Genomic DNA, 22,184 nt, shown 5'->3' with positions numbered 1-22,184 from the left:
AAATTTGAAAAAAAAAAAAAATATACCCAGTGCAGGACTGTACTAAAACCGATATATCTAAAGCGTTTTTATACATAGATTCAAACAGTTTTTTGCAATGTATTTCCAAAAGTATGTTCTACAAACTGTCTGTAACAGAATTTTGATATTAGTCCCTACTTTTTTAAAATAAACAATTAAAATTTAATAACAATTTTCTGATTTCCTTTCTTGCAAACAAACGGACGTATTTTTAAGATGAAATCAATGAACAAACTTCTGTTACAGAGAAAAGTTTTCTAATAGTTTAAAGAATGTGTGTTCTAAATTTCATGCATGTATATTTAATAGTTGACAAATTATATCCATTTTTGTCTGGTAATGTAGCAAAAAAATGAAGTTACTGGAAACCGATAAAAGCGGGCGTGTGATTTAAAAATCCATTGCGCAGGAAGTTTAAAAATGGCGACTCAACATACGATAAGGGCACAAATAGCCACAAAATGTTATGCTATGCATTCCACACATATCAAAGGGTATTTTAAAGAAAAAACAATTTTTCTTGAAAATTTAATTTACCGGAAATAACAATAAAAGCGGGCGAGTGATTTAAAAATCCATAACGCAGGAAGTTTAAAAATGACGACTCAACATCTGATAACGGCACAAATACCCACAAAATGTTATGCTATGCATTCCACACATATCACAGAGTATTTTAAAGAATTTGTTTTTTTAATTTACTCATTTTTCACCAAAAAATACCATCCTCTCCCCTGAACAATAGAGAAGGAACTCTACGTTCAGTTCGTCGTTGTCACCGACGTAAATCAATCAATCTATAGCGAATTGCACTGATAATCCGAGGCAGCGCTCGAGAGTGGGTTCAGATCCCAGTTGGACTGATATCTGATTCAGTTTAACATATGAGGGGGGTCAGAAGCAAAAGGGGTATAAGTGCACTTAAGTTATTTTTTATAAAATGTGACTGAAAGTACCCAAGCTTTAATAAATTCCGTGAAAATTTTTATTTCAATTTTAGTGTGTGTTGTGGTTAAAAGATATACCGTATTTACGCGAATGTAATGCGCACCTTTTTTTGTCCAAATGTAGTATTCAAAATTGGAGTGCGCGTTACATTCGATGGCGCGTTAGATTCGAGTGCAAGTCCGTTTCGTACGTAGTTCGCAGGTAACTTCATTCAAATATTTTATCGTTTGTTATGTCATAACGCATAGCTGCGAATCTCGACTTCGTTACAGTTATTCATTTACCGGTATTTATTCGTTGACCTATTATTGCGTAGAGCGTTTGAATGATTGGAAAAGTATTCAGAAATGCTGCATTTCAAATGCTTTGGATGGCAGCGAAGGTGACGTGCTTTGGAACAACGAGGATAACGGGAAAGAGGAAATGAATCTACTGACGTAAACATCTCCGAGGATTCCAGTGATGAAAGCAATAGTGAATAGTGGTAAGTCAAATGTTTACTTACCGTATTTCATGTATTGATTTAAATTTACTTATTTATTTAAATTTATATTTAATACAACGTAAATTATCACAGCACAGAATTTATACAATTGGACTATTGTTATTATCGCCCCGCTCTCATGGTTAACATTCGGCATGTCTTTGAAATTTAATTGTACCCTGTTTTCAATTTCTAATGTCGCCGCTCCAATCACTCGCCTCAATTTCAATATTGCAACCAATAAGCTGCTTCAATTATTAAATGACACCTACTGACTAAAACCGAGGTTGCAATGTCTTGTGCTGAGAACGACCATTAAGGTATGTGATTAAAAATTATTATTAAAGAGTTATTATTAAGAGTTATGAATGTCAACGTACTCGTATATGAAATAATAATAATAATAATAATAATAATAATAATAATAATAATAATAATAGCCATTTAACAATATAACAAACTATAGTCCCGTCGCTCTAATTTCCGGCAGCCAATCGCGTTGCAGGCTACATTTATTATTTAAACGTGTGCGTCTTCTGATTCGCTGGAGAAGACGTTATTCATTTCTTAAGGCTCGATAAATACTTAATATAATCGCCCGCCATTTTGGCTCTTTCGTTGGCGTTCGCAGGAAGCATACGAAGACGTTATTTGCCGCTCAATTACTTACTGAATTACAGTGCGTTTGATTTATTATCATAGGAGCTACGACATAATGTTTAACGGTGTGGCAAATAGATTCCTCGTCTGGTAGCTCGGGAACGAAAGAACAAAAATGGCGAACGATACTACCTATGTAGACTTTATAGAGCCTTCACTTCCTAAGACGTAAGCAAAGAGGAGGAGTCACGCCGGGAATAACACGTCGCGACTATAGTGCTTATTCTGATCGAGGAAGTAGACGTGATAACGTGACGCTTAGAGTGAAATCTACAGAGCAACAATCGGCAGGCAAAATTATGTTTTAAAAGCACACCGCACGTTATTATATGATGCCGACATGTTAACCATGAGAGCGCGGCGATAATAACAATAGTCCAATTGTATAAATTCTGTGCTGTAATAATTTACGTACAGATCCATTGTTGTATTAAATACAAATTTAAATAAATACCGTATATCCTGCCATTGATGCGCATTACTTTCAAAATAATTTTTTTTTTATGATTTTAAGTTTCAAATTGTGTGTGCGCATTACATTCACGTGCCAGTAAAAATTTTTAGATGTTTTAGGTTGCCCTGGATGCACTTAACTCATGTTCTTAGAAATGTAACTTGTACCCTTTGCTTCTGACCCCCTCATATGTTTTCCATCTGTAAGCCGGAAGTCAGATTATCCATGGTAAATCCTTGAATTTACCTCGCCAAATATAATCGAATCATCAATAACACATACACTAAATAACCTCACAATTGACTGTAAATGGTATACTTTGTCTTCTAGGTAAGCCCTGTCTAGGGAAATTGTTTGATAATAACTGCTTCATAAATTCTAACTTTCAGCTTTATTGACAGCAGACTAGATGACAAAAGCTTCTCAACCGAATAATAACAGGCATTTCCCATATTTATTCTGCGTTTAATTTCCTCCCGAGTGTCATTTATATTTGTTACTGTTGCTCCAAGATATTTGAATTTTTCCACCTCTTCAAAAGATAAATTTCCAATTTTTATATTTCCATTTCGTAAAATATTCTGGTCACGAGACATAATCATATATTTTGTTTTTCCGGGTTTACTTTCAAACCTATATCCTTACTTGCTTCAAGTAAAATTTCCGTGTTTTCCCTAATACTTTGTGGATTTTCTCCCAAGACATTCACGTCATCCACATAAACAAGCAGCTGATGTAATCCGTTCAATTCCAAACCCTCTCCGTTTTCCTGGACTTTCCTAATGGAATATTCTAGAGCGAAGTTAAAATGTGATAGTACATCTCCTTGCTTTAGCCTGCAGTGAATTGGAAAAGTATGAAACAGAAACTGGCCTATATGGACTCTGCTGTACGTTTCACTATGATACATTTTAACTAATCGAACTAGTTTTTGGGAATACAAAATTCAATAAGAATATTATATATAAAACTTCTCTCAACCGAGTTATACGCCTTTTTTAAATCTATGAATAACTGATCTATTGTGCCCTTATACTCCCATTTTTTTTCTAATACAAAAAATAGCTTTTACTCATTATGTGCCTATTTTTAACTATTGAAAATAATAGATGAAATGAGGGAATGTGAGCTGTGTTGAAGACCTTATACAGGGAAACGACAGTACCCCGAGAAAACCTTCTGAAATGTCTACTGTGTCCATCACAATTTCCAGCATGATCTGACCGGGGATCGAAACCGGGCAGCGTGGATGAAAGTCTTGGGTGATTCCAAAGGATAAGAGACTGTAAACAAATTTATCCCTGGTACCAGTGTTGCCAACTAGATTCTTAAAAATCCGCTGTGAAGCCGTGCAGAAACCGCTAAATTGCTATACTGTCAATGTAAAATTATATTATTTTGCCGCTGTGAGTGCTAAAAATACCCGCTAAATCCCTATATCAGCAATACAAATTTCATGAATTTTACTCGCTAAACTAACGCCGAAAAACGCTAGACCTAGCGGGAAAACCGCTGAATTGGCAACACTGCCTGGTACAATTCTTCTCTTTCTATTGCTATTTACCTTCCTTAGAGTACTCTTTTGGAGCCCTTTCGTCACCTCATGGTCTTTGCAGTAAACTGTGTTTGAAAAGAATAGGCTATTTAAATAAGCAACTATTTAATCAAAAACTCACTTCGTTTTTTCAAAGTTTTGGAGTCTATCATACAAAATCAGCTTAGAACAAGAATAAAAATTATATGTCAGAAGTGGGATTCGAACCCACGCCCACAGAAGTGGACTGCGATCTGAACGCAGCGCCTTAGACCGCTCGGCCATCCTGACACGCTTGTTTGCGTCGAATGAAACATGTGATATTATACGGCATATTATAAACAATGCATATGTTCGAATATCTGGAAGCAGACCTTCCAATCCGTCCAGTTTTAATACTTAAGGGTGGAGGTTGGAATTACTGTGATTTTAAATGTAGAGATGCTTAACAGTCTATGTTCAATGGGTTCAACGTATTTCCTTAATATTTTAGCTTGAATTCACTGTATGTTATCATTTAAACCAGAGACGGGGAATAGCCTCGCCAGCTACCTTAGTTGCTGTTGTATGTAGGTATTTACACAGTCTACTATATACAGTCACGAAACTTGGGATGATAAGGCAAACCATCTGACTCGCTTAACCCGATCACGAAGGGCGGCATTTCAACCATATAAATTAATTGGAATGCATAAAGAGTAACATATATCTCTCTAAAATGTAGTGTAATTGCATTAATACAATTTAAAACAATGATTAGGAGACACTTCAGACATAATTCCTTGCTAGTTAAGGTGTAATATTAATTTTGGTGTGAAAATTACTTTGTTCGTAAGTGTAATACCTGCCTTTATTTCTATTAAATATTGCGAAATTCTTGTACATTCATTTATGCACGATTCAATAATTTTCAGTTGCACCGCAAGAATATTTAGATATGTTGAAATTATAGGTTATGTTTACTGTGCCAGTTGCCCCTTTCTGTCTAATTTTAGTGGTCTCCAATGCCCTGCCATTACATATGTATTTTATGTCATATGGAAATTATAGGTTATGTTTACTATATTTAACTTATATTCCTATATTCGCAATTATACATTATAATTAAGCATAATGCCATGTATGATACCCGTCACATTCTATTTGTCTGTATTTTAATACTACAAATTGAGTACTGAATTATTGTATTTATCTACTACCTAAGAGACGAAGTAACACAATCGTACGTACACTAATTTCATAAGAGAGGTATGGTAAATTTTCTGTCTACAATTAAAATCAAGTTAAAATCACAATATAAATTCATTTTTATTGAACCTCAAAATGTTGATGCGAACAGATTATGTTAACACGTAAAATTCTCTTCACATTAAAATAACACAGTTTTGTAATTATTTCTGCAACATATTATGCAACAAGAAGTAAACGGAACCTATGGACACATTACACTAAATAAAACTTAGCAATGATACGCAATAAAGTTATAATATAATATTTCACTGAGCTCCATACACTGAAATAGAAAACCCGAACAAACATTACGGCCTGGTCTAGATCGAAAAGGCATTGACTGTGCCATATTTCGCTTTGTCGTGAAAAGTTGTGAAAACTGTGAAATGTTCGTTATCGGTTGTAATAACTGTAAATGGTTAAAATACAATAATTTGAATAATAATGTGGGACAAGAAGACGTTTGTGGTACTATAAATGTTGTAAGAGTTATCCTTCTTCCGAAAGATCCAGGAAGGTGAGTTTATAAAATATAATATATACTTTATGAAAATAATATATAAGTTAAACCTTATGTATTTCATATTTCAATATTGGAAGGAATGTGTTAATTTTTTTCAAAAGAATACGATATGGAAAGTACAATACATTTTATCGTCTGCTGGGGAAGGGGTCTGTGATGAGGCGATAGTAGCGATCTTGGTGGTTAGCAACTATATATGGATGCATATTTCAACTGTCTATGTTTGCATATTTAGTAAGTATTGAGCTTCGTGACTGTATACAGTAGACTGTGGTATTTATGTTGACTGTTCCATTTAAAATACCAGTTCCTCGTCCATATATTAAGGGGTTAGGTACAGCTTACAGCAGTATAATTTTTGGAAATATTCAACACTTTTATCCTCCATTACTATATCTTGTACAATAATGAAAATTGGTATGTATAAAAACATTGTCTTTCTGTTATATGAAAAAAATATTTTTACTATTTAAAAAAAATATTTGCATTTTTTTTTTCAAAATTCATTTTTTGTGCAGTGATGAAGAATTTCCCACATAACTCAAAAACTATCCAATATTCTGTAATGAAGTTTTTTGTTTGTATTTGTGCATGTGATACCTACAATGCAAGATCACGTCTCTACCTTTCGATAGATTGACTGATAAAAAAATAAACTCATTTAAAAAATGGTCAAGTATCAGTACTTTCTTTTAACACAAAATAAAAATATATATTATCCATTAAGGAATGTAGTTGAAAGAGCATGATATTGTAAACATGAGTTTCAGCAATAAAATAAAATAGAGAAAATATGAAAAAGTTAACAAGCTTATGAATTATGAGGGAAACGCTTCATCACTGCACAGTGAACTGCCATCATTTTGAATTTGTAAAAAATATATATAAACAATTTTTTTAAATCGTAAAAATATTTTTTTTAATATAGCAGAAGGACAGTGTTCTTCACATACCAATATTCATTATTGTACAAGGTACAGTAATGGAGGAAAAAAATGTTGAATATTTCCAAAATTTTGCTGCTGTAAGCTGTACCTAACCCCTTAAACGAACTTACATTATTTGTATAACAGAGGAAGTAACTGTGTAAATACCCGGAGATGTAACCGATTTTTGTCCGCATGTAGACACAATGAGATCAGACACTTAAAAACATAAAACTTTTGGGTGAAATTGTATATTTCAAGTGAGATATGAATTCATTTGAAGAAAATTGGTTATAGTTTCCATATAACTATTTTTAAGTTCGTTCATTATGCATGTTTGTTTATATTTATGTACCATGTGGGAAAATCCTTTCATCCACAGAATAACATCTATTCTGCATGGTAATAGTATTTGACGTTGGTAAAAAAAAACAATAAAATGTCTACAAAGTGATGGACGAGTCCCGGAAGTGACGCGAGAGTTCAAACAAGCTTGACGGGCGAGTCTCCCACCCGTCTGACCCGCTGTGGTCTCCCTTAAATGCAAAATTTAATATCTAGATACTCATTTTGAACATTACAGTCCACATAGCTTTTATATACAATGTTAATCCATATACCTCTCTTCCACATTGTACGTATAGGCTATATAACGTTTGTCTCGTGTTTGCTGTGTGTTATTTTAGGCGATGGTCTTGTATCATGCTGGTCTGTGGTTCTCGTTAAACTTTAGTGTTGGTTCGTAACAGTCACAAAAATGTGCGATTAGGAACTTCTGTATACTTCCAAATGCTCTGTTAATTTTGTCATTCTCATAAGAATTAGGGAATAAATTCTAACGATAACAGGCATTAAACCGAAACTAACAATTATCTAAGATAAATTACTTACTTACTGGCTTTGAAGGAACCCGAAGGTTCATTGCCGCCCTCACATAAGCCCGCCATAGGTCCCTATCCTGTGCAAGATTAATCCAGTCTCTATCATCATATCCTACCTCCCTCAAATCCATTTTAATATTATCTTCCCATCTACGTCTCGGCCTCCCCAAAGGTCTTTTTCCCTCCGGCCTCCCAACTAACACTCTATATGCATTTCTGGATTCGCCCATACGTGCTACATGCCCTATCCATCTCAAACGTCTGGATTTAATGTTCCTAATTATGTCAGGTGAAGAATACAATGCGTGCAATTCTGCGTTGTGTAACTTTCTCCATTCTCCTGTAACTTCATCCCTTTTAGCCCCAAATATTTTCCTAAGCACCTTATTCTCAAACACCCTTAACCTATGTTCCTCTCTCAAAGTGAGAGTCCAAGTTTCAGAACCATAAAGAAGAACCGGTAATATAACTGTTTTATAAATTCTAACTTTCAGACTTTTGACTCCAGACTGGATGATAAAAGCTTCTCAACCGAATAATAACAGGCATTTCCCATATTTATTCTGTGTTTAATTTCCTCCCGAGTATCATTTATATTTGTTACTGTTGCTCCCAGGTATTTGAATTTTTCCACCTCTTCAAAGGATAAATTTCCAATTTTTATATTTCCATTTCGTACAATATTCTCGTCACGAGACATAATCATATACTTTGTCTTTTCGGGATTTACTCCCAAACCTATCTCTTTACCAGCTTCAAGTAAAATTCCCGTGTTTTCCCTAATCGTGTCTGGATTTTCTCCTAACATATTCACGTCATCCGCATAGACAAGGAGCTGATGTAACCCGTTCAATTCCAAACCCTCTCTGTTATCCTGGACTTTCCTAATGGCATACTCTAGAGCAAAGTTAAAAAGTAAAGGTGATAGTGCATCTCCTTGCTTTAGCCCACAGTGAATTGGAAACGCATCTGACAGAAACTGACCTATACCAACTCTGCTGTATGTTTCACTGAGACACATTTTAATTAATCGAACTTATCTAAGATAAATTATCATCATAATTTCAATTAACACAGCAAAGTTGTTTAAATATAAAAACTGACAAAAAGTTTAGTGATAAACATGTTAAAAGTGTGTAATCAATAGATTACTAAGTTTAGGTCCCAATCGGAACGATACAAGTTAACTCATAACAGAGTATTGAGTGGGGGTGGGGGAACAAGTTTCTTTCCGTTACTTATGAAAGCGAAAAATTAAAAAATAATTATACGAAGTAGTTGATACAGCGTCATTGCATAAAGTAAAAATTGAGCTAGGAGAAGGAAGGTGAAAAGCTAAAGAGCAACAATATCGACCTTTGGCGCGCAACCACCTGTCTACAAACTGGACTGGATTTGATAATTAAATCTTGCTCTGTCACAGGGGATCACTCTGGACGGGTGTTGACCCAGTGGCAGTGGCTTGTTTATTAACTTGCTCTCCAGATCGATACAGGGCGCGGACTTTGATGTCAACGAATGATTCTTCGTGTTTACAACCATTCAGATACTTTTCAGTGTAACTTCAATCGCGTGTTCTTTTGACACGTGCAACGCAATATAAAATGATTAAAAATGACTGGCAGGAAGAATACCCATACTTTTTCACTATGCTTTATGAGTTGAACAGTAATTCAGCTTCTTTCTCATAGTATGAATGATATTGCTCTTTACAGTTTATTTTACTGAACTGTTATTCAAAACGCATAGGTAGGATAAATGAAATCACTTTTGTTTTTGCACGATCATGTTTTTTGTTGTATTTACAGCTAATTGTTGTTAGGCTTTGAAAGTCAGCATTCACACACAGAAACTTGTTGCTAGGGAAACTATAAAACTGTACTGAAATAGACCCATTACAGTGCACTTATTGTTACTTGGTTACCATTACAGTACAGTTTTGCGAAGGCTTTGGAATAATATTGCTCTAAATTTTCAATGCAAAATATAGTATTGTATTTACAATTTTTAAAATGTAATCGCGCAAACCTTGTTACGTAATACACTATTACTGGATTGTACACAAAAGGTATTCTTTAGTATATACTGGTAATACAAAAATTAAGAAGATATTTGACTACATTTGTTAGACCTATATCAGGCATGTCAATTGATGCCCACAGGAGCAAGCGCGCGCTTTAGAGCCTAGGAGAGGCCTGAGCGCTTTACAGCGGAAAGGAAAGAGACAGACGAAAGAAGTGGTATATGCCGCTTGGTCGAGCTATATTCAGGGATGGCCAGCACTGATTCAATGGATAAAGGGAAGAGAACTTATTAAAACTGTATCTACGTTAATTTTTAGATTTACCTGAGAAGTATAAGTGCATTATAAGAATGTAAGTTTTAATTATAATGCTCATTTTTCACAAGTTTCATTTTTTATTCAAAAGCAATCTTTTCTCAACTTTTCGTATAGAAAAGTGAAATTTTCAGATATAGGCCTATTTATTTAGTAGCCTTACAGAATGTTTTCGTAACTCTAATATACCGTATATACGTATTACTGAAGACAGTGTATTGAAAATTTTGAAAATATTCGCATGGAAATTGTTTGTAAGAAAATGAATTAACAAAGCAACTACTGTTACATCATAAGCAAAAGATACGTGCCCATGTGTTGTAAAAATGTCAGCTCTATAGCTTTCAACACATTTCGAGAAAATAATTTAATATTCTGATGATAGGAAGTTGCTCACAAATATCACCTTAAAAGCATAATGCGATAAGAGTTTTGTTATGTAATATTAGTTACACTTAAAACAGATACAGTACCTAGGTAACTTTGCTTTGTACTGTAATATTGTTTTGATTAGTTTATTGATTACTTTTGTAAGGCTAAAGATACCATCAATATCAATTCCAACTTATGTCATATTCAATCTCTTTCTTTGGAATATCACTTTCCTTATGAATGATGTGTTTCATCCACTTAATACAATATAATATTATACTACTATGTAATTTAACTGAATATTCCTTCTTAACTCTCTATTATGTTATTAAGATTTAAAACACAAGTGCAATATTAAGAAATCAGTGTTAGTACTTTTGTTTTACAGACAATATAGATAATATTAAACAGAAATGAGCCATATAAAAATAATGACATAAAATTTCACGTTCCGTTTGAAGTTCGTGCACCAATGTTTTCTTAATCCAACGGGTTGCTTATTCATATACACAACCCTTCCTCTTTCCTTACTTAGCGCTTGCTGCCCGCGCACGACGTCAAGGTCAGAAAATGCGCTTGCTTTGACGTCACTGACCTATATTGTGCTGTATACATTATATTATGTAATTAATCTTGAAAAAAATTGCATATAATAACTGTACATATATCCACATTATGTCCAATACGATTCTGTTTACCAAAATCAGCATTCAAAAGTTACTGTATATGAATGTTCAAACATATTAGACCTTGCTTCAGAGGTTTACTCATTCGTAACAAATGTTATCTTAGGAGGAACGGTAATTCTCAAACAACGAGACGCTCTCTACTACCTATACTGGTCTGTTTATAATAAATTATTTAGGAAAATTGTGTTTGGAAGGTGTTCAATGGCAATTACTTGACAGAGTAACGGTTTTTTTAATTATTGGCAACTCTAGAAATAATTACCATATAAACATTTTAAGTCATCATGGCTACTTTGTGCCCGGGATTTGTCTACCCTTGGTTTTTATAATAAGTAAAAGGCATATAAATAACTTAGATCTTATTAAAGATTGGAATTAACAATTGAAACAAAAAAAAAAATAAGTTCCAGTAGAAACTTAAAATGGGCTACGCGGTGACGTCACTGTTAAGGCGTAACGCTGCAAGCAGGAAGGTCGCAGGTGTACTTAGTTGATTTTCAAAAGCAATATGAACAACAGTGTTGCCAACTCAGAATTCCATATACCGCTGCACGAGCTTAAAAAGCCCGCTAAACTGTAGTTGAAAAACTCCAGATTTTTCTTAACACATCACTTCCAAATTTGAAATACAGTTTTAGGTACTGGAAAATTTTATAAAATAAAAATGTAGACTAAATTATGAAAAGTGTGTATCACTTTGCAGGCTCGATGTTCTATGCAAAATCTTATGGACAAATAAATCTGAATATTTTGCATTCAATATATCGCCTTACACCATTTACACCGTGGTTTTCAAATATCACCGGCAACTACTTTCACCCAATCTTTCAAAACGTTACATTGTGTTTTTCACACATCTCTAAACTTTAGTGCGTATGGAGTTTTACGCGGCATGTTTCTTCAAAATTGAATGAAGTAGATCAAGAATATACTAGACACTTCGGAAATAATCACATTCACAATCACACCAGTCGGTTCGAAATCTGATTTCACACAGAGCTGGAGAGGTGCCTGCCAACAGTGAGTTTGGTTTTAAGTTTTAAGTATGTCTGTGTTACATAAATTATAACGGGGAATGACAAATAATGAAAATAATAATTCAGTTCATTATTTCCTTTTTATGATTAGGCCCTAAAGATATCAATTCATTTACCCAAGCAATGCATACATGATTAGACTATAACGAGTGTGGCATACCTTATTTGTACAACAACAATGAATGAGGCAGGAAATGGACATGGTTGTACCAAATCGAGTTAGTATAAAATGTTGATACTTTATACTTGCACATTGAAGAATTGTGATAATATCATATTAAAGTCTGGTTTATGGTTAACTAATATTGTTGTCCGCAAGTAGGCCTACATATAAAAACAATTCTAATAACTTTACAGAAAAAAAAAAAAACAAAAATTTCATCTCCCTCTGCCGGAATCATAAAAAAATGCCAAATAAATAGCTAGCCGCTGACGGTAAAATTCTGTAGCTGACCATAGTCTTGAAAACACCAGATTTAGCTACAAAACCGCTGATTTGGCAACACTGCTGAATAAGTAATAACCAGCGAATAGGGATTATAAAGAATGAACACTTCGCGTCGGTACCTTTGATGTAGCCGGACTGATTTCAATGACCTTCAAACCAGTTTGAGCGTGAGAGTCTGCTTTCTTCCAGGAGTTGGCACTGACATCACACCAGCTAGCAGTCGACACAGCGGAAATATAACACATATAATTAATACATCTAGGTACAATATGTACTCAAATAAAATAAATTGGATCCATAAAATAATAAATCCGTCATTAACTGTAATGTCTAGACTCTAGAGTTCCTTTATAATGAGAGTTGAGACGTTGACCCCAACAACAATTAAAATATGTAATTATTTGACAGCGCTGAAAATGGAAAAACAAAACTCTTACGAGAAGTAAAACCATATACCTATATTAAACTAATTCGATACTTAATTTTATAATGTATTAATATAATTTATTATATCTGAAATATAAAATATTATTATTACAACTAGTTTGTCACTGAGAAATAAGGAAGAGCTGTTAACTTGAATTTATTTGAAGCAAAGCGTTACTGCATTATGCAATAAGGTAGGCGATGTTTGGATCCTGTGTCTCAACTCTATTCTCAATTACTATCTTAGCGTATGCTCGATTACACTAACCTCTAGCGCTTGAAAGTGGAACTAAACGCTGGCGCACAGAGAAACAAAACACAGGAAAATTCGCTCAGTGTCCATTCTTTATAATCCCTATTCGCTGTAACAACTCGTAAAGATTTCTCCACAGAGTGTCAATGCAACGGATAATCACCTGCAAATCTTTCAATTCCGACTCGGCTTTGTTGTGGGGGTTGCGGTCGACGTGGCAAACGATTCGACTCCTACAAACACTAAATGCCAAAGGGGACAATATTGTTGCAAACAAGAGCTTGACCTCTTTGACCGGACTACAAGGAGAACCGCATGCAGGCTGCAATTTGGGGGACACCTCAATCCACACGGGAGCCTGATACACTTCGGTGACTTGTTTACCAAGCAGTAGAATTTACCTACGACGACAAACAATCCTATGCGACACTACAATTGTCTCACTTTCACTTTTGCGACACCAATATTCTCCATGTTCATTAGCTGCTCAGATTTTAGCCACAAACAAGAACAAATAACACGTGTCTGAACGGGCAAATGTTTGTTAAACGTACAGAGTGTCCTGAAATTATTATCGATTTCAGACTGTTCTTGCTTTCCACTGATTTCTGATTATCCTTAGTAAGTGAAACGTTGCAGTTTTAAAAGTTTTGGTGGACATGTGCTTCAGTTCCCAATTACGCCGCTAGAGGCAGTTTAGCTACTGAAAATTTGAAATGGCTTTAAAGATTTATTAATTTGTCTTACAGAATAATACGATGAAAGAGTAATGGAATAGAGAAAAATTCTCTCCGGCACCTGGATTTGAACCCGGGTTTTCTACTCTACGTGCTGATGCTTTATCCACTAAGCCACACCGGATACCCACCCCGGTGTCGGACAGAATCGTCTCAGTTTAAGTTCCAACTCTTGGGTTCCCTCTAGTGGCCGCCCTCTGCACTACGTCATAGATGTCTATGAACGCAGGACTGAAGTCCACACATGTGCAGAGGTGCACTCGTTATGAGTGACTAGTTGGCCGGGATCCGACGGAATAAGCGCCGTCTTAAATCACTTCGTGATTTACGCATATCATATCATAGTGGATAAAGCATCAGCACGTAGAGCTGAAAACCCGGGTTCAAATCCCGGTGCCGGAGAGAATTTTTCTCTATTCCATTACTCTTTCATCGTATGATGACGCAGAATATCTGGATGGAAATATCATATGTCCTTCGGTACATTAAAATAATATATATGATATGCGTAAATCACTTCGTGATTTAAGACGCCGCTTATTCCGTCGGATCCCGGCCAACTAGTCACTCATAACGAGTGCACCTCAGCACATGTGTGGACTTCGGTCCTACGTTCATAGTCATCTATGATGTAGTGCAGAGGGCGGCCACTAGAGGGAACCCAAGAGTTGGAACTTAAACTGAGACGATTCTGTCCGACACCGGGATGGATATCCGGTGTGGCTTAGTGGATAAAGCATCAGAACGTAGAGGTGAAAACCCGGGTTCAAATCCCGGTGCCGGAGAGAATTTTTCTCTGTTCCATTACTCTTTCATCGTATGATGACGCAGAATATCTGCATGGAAATATCATATGTACTTCGGTACATGAAAATAATATATATTACAATTAATATTTGAGGAGAAAAATTCGCTCCGGCGCCGGGGATCGAACCCGGGTCCTTGGTTCTACGTACCAACCGCTCTGACCACTGAGCTACGCCGAATTCAATCCACAGCACCGGATCGAACTCTCCTCCTTCAATGTTTCCCTTTGTGGCCTGACTCCAAGTTAGGCATATATTATGTCGCTCAGTTGAGTGCGCCCCTTGTATAATTGCAGTTGACATGGACACAAAACGTCAACATATATGCCTAACTTAAGTCAAAATTATTAAGTTACTTCTGAGAAAAAGTCGTTTTTTTTCTGACAAAACTGAATCCTCAAAATATTACTATTTTTGGTAAGTTTTTTTTTTCTGTTTAAGTGTATTTCAGTTTCTAATTCTAAATTTATATACATACATTATGTGCAATATATACGCTTTTTTGTCAGTAGTATTATTTTTTACTTAATGTGTTTTGCTTTTAAGTCGACTATTTGTTTGCTTAGTACATAACATCACTGAATCCTGTTACATAGTCCGACAGCAAAAATAGTACGGACGAACCGTTATTTATCATTGCATGACGTTACTTCTTTCTGTTATACATAAAATGTCACGTTTCCTCCCTCCGTACCTCCAATAAAGACGTAGTTGCGTCAAAAGTGCACTTCCTTCTCGTCGAGAATCGAACTCAGTATCTCTGAAAACGTGGCTACAAAAATTATCAGTAACGAATAGAGATGAACCTCTAAATTCACTGTCGTGACAGTAAAGGCCCATTCACAATGAAAATTAAACATAACCGTAACATAAACACAGAAGTTTGCGGCCAGGTTACCAAATGGGATCATTCTCAATGATTCACATAAACACTGACATTAACATTGCTGTTAGATGTTAACATGAAAGTTTGCAAACTCCAAACTTTCATGCTTATGCTTACGTGATTTGCAAACAGAACACAATCGTGGAGCGCCTAAGTATACGACAGAATATGAGGAAATGGCGTCGTTGTTATGTTTCCATGGTTACCAAGTATGTTTGCTGTTATGTTTATGTTCCCATCATGAATGATGTGATTCTACCACAGTCTAGTAAAGTGATGTCAAAGCAAACGTATTTTTCTGAACTTGACATCGTGCGCGGGCATCAAGCGCTAAGTATGGAAAGAGGAAGGGTTCTGTATATGAATAAGCAGCCTATTGGATTAAGAAAACTGTGGTGCGCAAACTTTAAACGGAACGTGAAATTTTATATCGTTATTTTATATGGCTTCTTTCTGTTTGATATTAGCTATATTGTCTGTAAAACAAAAGTACTGATACCAATTTCTTAATATTGCAGTTGTATTTTAAATGTTAATAACATAATAAAGAGTTAAGAAGGAATATTCACATAAATTGCATAGTAGAACAACTATACTGTACTAAATGGATGAAACACATCATTCATAAAGAAAGTGATATTCTAAAGAAAGAGATTTAGTATGACATGATAAGTTTGAATTTATATTGATGGCATCTTTAGCCTTATAAAAGTAATCAATAAATTAACCAAAATAATATTACAATACAAAGCAAAGTTACCTAGGTACTGTTTATGTTTTAAGTGTAATTAATATTCCAGAACAATACTCTTATGGCATTATGCTTTTAAGGTGATATTGGTGAGCAACTTCCTATCATCAGAATATTAAATTATTTTCTCGAAATGTGCTGAAGCTATAGAGCTGACATTTTTACAACACATGGGCACATATCTTTTGCTTATGATGTAACAGTAGTTACTTTGTTAATTCATTTCCTTACAAACAATTTCCATGCGAATATTTTCAAAATTTTCAATACACTATCTTCAGTAATACGTGTATACGGTATATTAGATTTACGAAAACATTCTGTAAGGCCACTAAATAAATAGTCCTATATCTGAAAATTTCACTTTTCCATGAAAAAAATTCAGAAAATAGCCTATTTGTTTTGAATAAAAAAATCAAACTTGTGAAAAATGAGCATTAAAATTAAAATTTACATTCTTATAATGCACTTATACTTCTCAGACAAATCTAAAAATTATCATGGGCACAATTTTAGTAAGTTCTCTTCCCTTTACCTATTGAATCAGTGCTGGCCATCCTGAATACAGCTCGACCAAGCGGCATATACTACTTCTTTCGTCTGTCTCTTTCCTTTCCGCTGTAAAGCGCTCAGGCTCTCCTGGGCTCTAAAGCGCGTGCTTCCTCCTGTGGGCATCAATTGACATGACTGGAGTATATACAGTCACGAAGCTTGAGTTGTGAGGGTGCTAGGAGCAATAGACTGTGCCGGTACTATTTCGCATTGTCTGTAATGAGGCGATATTAGCGATCCTAGTGGTCAGCAACTATCTATGGATGCATATTTACTACGTAATGAGCTTCGTGACAGTATATACTAGACTGTGATTTTACCGTAACGTTTATATTCTTAAGTTAATGCTTACGTTATGTTTAATTTTCATTGTGAATGGGCCTTTAGAACTCACAGATTGACAAGCAGACAATTGTACAAACTCTTATTACGCCTCATTTCGATTATTGTGACGCTTTATTCAGTGATCTCAGGGTGGATTTATCCCAGAAACTGCAACGTGTTCATAATGCGTGTGTTCGTTTCATTTGTAATGTCCGCTACTACGATCACATTTCGCCTTCTTTCGATAAATTATTGTGGCTCAGGTTAAATGAGAGGAGAAAGTTACATTCCCTTTCTCTCTTATACCGAATTTTGCACACCTCTACTCCCTCTTACTTATCTGTCCGATTCCACAGTCTTTCTCGGTATCATAACTTAAATACTCGGTCACAATATGATAACACGCTAGAAATACCACTCCACACATCATCTCTTTATTCTTCGTCTTTCACTGTTGCTACTTCTCGTCACTGGAATTCTCTGCCGCCTGAAGTCAAGGGCTGCCGAACTTTAATTTCCTTTAAATGTAAATTAGAAAAATATCTTATGATGAGTTGCCAGACCTAACGCGTTGCAAATATTTAATGGAATGTGTTCCACTGTATTTATTTTTATGTTTCTTATTTTTATTATCTAAATCGTGTTTATTTATCGCTTAACGCCAATATGTATCCCACTGTGTTGTTTTTTTATTATTAATCCATTTTTGTGTACATTTTATTCAATTGTCGGTTTCTGGTTTAATTATGTAAATCCTACTTAATTGTAATTTAATACTAATATGTATACTAATGTGTTTATTTTCATTTTTACTGTGTACATTTTTTTTATTGAATTATCGGCTTCTGTTTTTATGTGATTCGTATTTGATTCTAACAACATTAATATGTGTTTCACTATGTTTATTTTTATTTTATGAGGTAAATTTTATGTAACTACCTCTTTTGATCTCATTATGTACCTAAATTGTATCTGTATGTAATTACTTAATTCCGATCCAATTTTATGTTCAACTGTGTAAGCAAGTTTTAATCTTGGTTGAGTGTTATTATTATTATTATTATTATTATTATTATTATTATTATTATTATTATTATTATTATTATTATTATTATGTGGAGTGACTCTCAACTCTCCAGTTATGAACCAGCGTTCTATAACACGTGATTATGTACAAATTCCTCGAGTCATGCGTCGCTTTCGACGGTAGTTCTATCGCCTAACAGTAGCTTCTCTCTCTTTCACTCGATGGTGATCTTTCATGGTTATTTTGACGCGGTAGGGCAGTGGACCTGGCGATCCATTAAGTGCCATCCTCGCTCTCTAACTGTTTTAAAATCTCGCCGCGAAATGTGTCTATTACAGTTCACGGCTCCTCTATTAACTCCTACCTAAAGCATCACGCCAGAAGAGCAACCGACGGGCTCCGAGAATCTCTTTTGCACGCAAACTAAACTGTAAAGTAACAATGTACTAAAGTGGGCTCTCGTTTTAATCTGGCGACGTTGATAATGCTGCCAACGGCAGAAGTTTAGTGTGGAATTGCTGCTACTCAAACGATTTTATGAAGTTCTGTGAAGCATTTCATATCCCAAACTAGAGCTACCAGAAGATCATGTCCTACGAAACCATTAAATTGAGTCGTGAATTACAGAAACCCCATATATCCATTTGAGTAAACTTTTCAGGAGACACAGAAAACTATTTATCTTCTAAAGCGTTCGGTATTTTTAATTGATCATTTTTTATTGAAGTATAACTGGGCGTTAATGCATAGGATGAAAATAAATGGTTCTAAAAGTAAATCTACAACATTTTGTAAAACCCGAGAGGAAACTAGTCTTAATTACGAATTCAGTGGTGTTGTAATTCCGCAAGTACAATGTTGTAAATACCTAGGAGTGTATTTAAACTCCAAACTTTCTTGTGGAGAGCATGTTGATAATGTTACGGGTAAAGCATGGAGGGCACTTCACTTTATTATGAGAATCTTGAGAAAGGCTAGCCCCAAATCGAGGGAAATAGCATATCTAACGTTAGTGCGACCGTTAATGGAGTACGGAACTACATGTTGGGATCCCTATAGAATATATCAGATAAATTCCTTAGAAAGAATCCAGTATAGGGCAGCTAAATTTGTTAAAGGTAAAAGAGAAGATGGAAACGATGCGATAAAAGAACTTAAATGGGAAACTTTGGAAAACAGACGTAGGAAAACTAGAATAACATCATTGTATAGAGCACATCTAGGTCAGAAAGCATGGGTAGACATAACGGCTCGGTTAGAAAAGCCAACGTACTATGGTAGGAACGATCATGATTTTAAAATCAAATGTAGGAAACAGAAAACGGATGTAGGTAAATTCTCATTTTTAAGTAGAACTATAAATGATTGGAATGACCTGCCTGCAGCGGTCTTTGAGGGCTGTCCTTCCTTAAGGAGATTCAAGAATAACTTAAAAAGTTGTGTATAAAGTGCAAATTAAAATTAAGGAGACATGTAACATTTAATTTTTTAAGGTGACATGTATCTATTTAACCTGACGAGTTACTTCCTTGGTTTGAATTGTAAATTATTTAAAAATGACGTGTAAGAGGGTCTTAGGCTAGAAATGTTTAGTTTAAATGTAGTTCTGTTTATAAGTATGCATAAGGGTGTAATTCTTTGACTTATTTGAACTGTTGTATCAGTGAAGCGAGGTGAGTCAGTGAAGTTATGGTTTTACAGTGCAGTGAATAGTTCCGGTCAGTGATAATTTATAGTGTCAGTGAAATGTGTTACAGAGTGTCAGTGAAATGCGTCATAGTGCCACTACAGTGAGTGAGATGAGAATAAAGTGAAATACTATTGAAACTTATGTAGGGCCTATACATAATAATGTAGGTTGTAATGTAAAATTAGGTATATTATTTATATTTTATTATTATTGTGTGAAATTATATTGTGTATTCTTATTGTATTGTGTATAAAATTGTAGGCCTATTGTGTATTGTATAATTGTATTGTGTATTGCTTATCATTTCTTTATTGTGTATTGTTTATATTGTGTATACCACTGCCACCGGGTGCATGCCCACTTGCAGTGTAAATAAATACATACATACATAAAATAATATGTAGTGTTTGACACTAATGAACTTTAAAACTTTTTCTTTTGTCACTATTTTCTGGAAAAAAATATATTGTCTGGACATGTGGTGTTTCTGCAATTATTCATGACTGGTAACAATTATTTTATTCCTTTATCTATTTATCTATTTATTTATTTGTTGTTGAACATAACAGGCAAAGCCCAATTACAATGTTCACGACTAACAAATTAATTTATAAAACATAAACAAGGAAAAGGAAACATACACTTATTGAAAACTGAAACAAAATAGAAATAAGAGAAAGAAGAAAAGAGAAATCGAAATAAGGTGTGAAAGTAGCTTCAAATTAACTAACAACAATATTCTGTAAAATATGATAACAAATAATTCTGTATCTAGAGAAATTCATATTGAAAATATCAACATTCGGATGAGGATGTAATTTATTGTATAACTGTAACATTTGGAAAACTGGGGAGTTTTTGTAGGATTCAGTATTTGTCCTTGATATGTAAAATAAATTTCGAAATTTCGTTTTAAGCTTAGGTGCATATAATGTTATATAATGAAATAAACCAACACAGTCCAACTTATTGTTAATAATTTTATAAAGAAAGTTTAAAGATTGACAATTTCGTCGAATTTGCAAACTAGTAAAATGGAAATGTTGAAGCATTGCAGCATATCTCTCATAGGTAGGATAATCATTATAAAGTCTGTAATATAACCATTTTAGAAATTTATTTTGAATTTTTTCTAGTAACAGAATATATTTGTTAGTAACTGGGTTCCAAATAACAGCAGCCTACTCTCATTTAGATAGAACAATGGAATTATACAAAATTATTATAGTTTTGACTTTAAATTTACAAGAATTTCTCATAACAAAACCTAAACTTTCACAGGACAAATTTATAATATTATTAATAATTATTACAGTATTTAAATAAATATATATTTAAGTCTCGAAATTATCCATTTGAGCCAAATTTTCAGAAGACACAAAAAGCTGATTATCTTCAAAAGCATTTGGTATTTTGAAATGACTATTTTTTAATTAAAACATAATAATAATAATAATAATAATAATAATAATAATAATAATAATAATAATAATAATAATAATAATATGTAGTGTTTGACACTAGTGAACTTTAATGTTTTTCTTTAGTATTTTCTGGAAAAAAATCTCTTGTCTGGACATATGGGGTTTCTGCACTTCATGACTGGTAAAAATTATTTTATTCCTTTAAAACAATTATTACGTGAAAAAGACGGAGAAGGAAAACTTTTTAATATTCTAAACTATTGAAATAAATATACGAATATATTTACGCCTGGTTGTCGGAAAAAAAAAAATAAAGGCGGTAAACTTGCGAATACTAAATGAGTCCGTAGAGCAAGTGGATAGCTTCAAATACTTGTGGTGTACTGTAAGCTGCTGCCAGGAGGTCAAAAGGAGGATAGCAATGGCAAGGGAAGCTTTTAATAGAAAAATAAGCATCTTCTGCGGACATTTGGAGAAAGAACTGAGGAAGAGACTAGTGAAGTGCTTTGTATGGAGCGTGGCATTGTATGGATCAGAAACATTAACATTATGACGAAGTGAAGAGAAGCGACTTGAAACATTTGAAATATGAATATGGAGAAGAATGAAGCGTGTGAAATGGACAGACAGAATAAGAAATGAAGCTGTGTTGGAAAGAGTGGGTGAAGAAAGAATGATGCTGAAACTGATCAGAAAGAGAAAAAGGAAATTGGTTGGGTCACTGACACAGAAGCAACTCCGTACTGAAGGACTGAAAGGAATA

General features: G+C 34.4%; 1 protein-coding gene and 1 non-coding gene across 4 annotated transcripts in view; one reads left to right on the top strand and one right to left on the bottom strand.

Annotated features, from left to right (window-relative positions):
* Nucleotides 1-22,184, top strand: part of LOC138695811 (sodium-dependent noradrenaline transporter-like) — a 522,121-nt gene that overhangs the window by 290,833 nt on the left and 209,104 nt on the right. The gene's annotated exons all lie outside the window — the stretch shown is intronic.
* TRNAL-CAG (transfer RNA leucine (anticodon CAG)) lies at nucleotides 4,309-4,392 on the bottom strand. The gene has a single exon. It is a non-coding gene; the product is annotated as a tRNA-Leu (tRNA).

This window comes from Periplaneta americana, chromosome 3 (assembly GCF_040183065.1).
Source record: "Periplaneta americana isolate PAMFEO1 chromosome 3, P.americana_PAMFEO1_priV1, whole genome shotgun sequence".
NCBI lineage: Eukaryota > Metazoa > Arthropoda > Insecta > Blattodea > Blattidae > Periplaneta > Periplaneta americana.
The sequence above is the reverse complement of the archived record's forward strand: the minus strand, read 5'-3'. Positions and strand labels throughout refer to the sequence as shown.